At 45.1% G+C, this 1,628-nt stretch overlaps 1 pseudogene; it reads right to left on the bottom strand.

The window, feature by feature from the left end:
• Window positions 1-283: 283 nt before the first annotated feature.
• On the bottom strand, window positions 284-979 carry LOC102145560 (NADH dehydrogenase [ubiquinone] 1 alpha subcomplex subunit 3 pseudogene; annotated as a pseudogene).
• Window positions 980-1,628: the final 649 nt, after the last annotated feature.

The raw sequence follows: 1,628 nt of genomic DNA, 5'->3' as shown, positions 1-1,628 counted from the left end.
AAAACACCCAGAAACAATACTTTGCATCCTTCAATCCAATCAGGTTGACACTTTTTTTTTTTATACAGAGTTTAAGAGGCTGGGGTGCAGTGGCGTGATCTTGGCTCACTGCAACCTTCACCTCCCTGATTCAAGCAATTCTCCTGCCTCAGTCTCCTGAGTAGCTGGGACTACAGGTGCGCACCACCACACCTGGCTAATTTTTGTATTTTTAGTAGAGATGGGGTTGGCCATGTTGACCAATCTGGTCTTAAACTCCTGGTCTCAAGTGATCTGCCTGCCTTGGCCTTCTCCCAAAGTGCTGGGATTACAGGTGTGAGCCACTGCACCCGGCCACAATCAAGTTGACACTTAATATTAACTACCACACACGAACATATTTCTGTTGAGTATATACCTATGCTGGCCACAGGATATGTAAATATTCAGCTTCAGGAGATATTGGGAGAAGTAGCAACACTTGATAGACATATATACATATATTTTTGTTGTTGTTGTTTTGTTGTTGTTGTTGGTTTTCACATTTTTATTGGGAGCCATGGGAGGGGCCTCTTCTGTCAGTGGAGGTGCTCACATTTTCTTCAGCCACTCCAAGCTGGGGCCCTGGGGGCCCTGGAGGTGGCTGCACGTGCCTGCATGTTCCCATCATCGCGGATGGGCACTGGATAGTTGTAGGGTGTGGCCTCACTGATCATGATGGAGTACTTGGTGTAGGGGCTGAGTGGGGGCAGAATTACAGTGAGGCTCCCAATGATGAAGGAGACCACCCACACTGGCTCCTTGGCCCAGGCATTCTTGAGGAAGGTGCCGAGTCTCACAACCATCTTGATCTCAGCCATATATATATATATATATGTGTGTATATATATATTTATATATATATATATATAAAAGAGTGGGAGTGTGTGTGTTTGTGTGTGATTAGAGATTTCATCTCACTATGTTGTTGCCCAAGCTGATCTTGAAGGGCTCAAGCAATCCTCCTACCTCATCCTCCCAAAGCACTGAAAATAGAGGCATGAGCCACCCTGCCCGGCCACATCCTGTATTAACTTGCATTTCCCTGATGACTAATGGAGCCAAGCATTTTTTCCTGTTGATTGGCCATGTGGATATCCTCTTCTACCATGTGCCGATTCTAGTCTTTTGCCCATTTTGTGAGGTTTTTTTTTTTTTTTTTTTTTTTTGCCATTTTTTTTCCATTGAATTGTCTGTTTGTCCTTTTCTTATTGACTTTTTTGTTTGTTGTTTGTTTTTGAGTTGGAGTCTTGCTCTGTTGCCCACGCTGAAGTGCAGTGGTGTGATCTCAGCTCACTGCAACCTCTGCCTCCTGGGTTCAAGAGATTCTCCTACCTCAGACTCCTGAGTAGCTGGGATTACAGGGGCCCCCCACCATGCCTGCTTAATTTTTTTTATTTTTAGTACAGACGGGGTTTCACCATATTGGTCGGGCTGGTCTCGGACTCCTGACCTCAGGTGATCCACTTGCCTCAACCTCCCAAAGTGCTGGGATTACAGGTGTGAGCCACCGCGCCCAGCCTCTTATTGACTTTTAGGAAGTTTTTCTGTATTCTGGATTCAAGTCCTTTGTCAGATATATGAATTATGAATATCTTCTCCCACACTCC

Source organism: Macaca fascicularis, chromosome 1 (assembly GCF_037993035.2).
Source record: "Macaca fascicularis isolate 582-1 chromosome 1, T2T-MFA8v1.1".
Taxonomy (NCBI): Eukaryota; Metazoa; Chordata; class Mammalia; order Primates; family Cercopithecidae; genus Macaca; species Macaca fascicularis.
The sequence above is the reverse complement of the archived record's forward strand: the minus strand, read 5'-3'. Positions and strand labels throughout refer to the sequence as shown.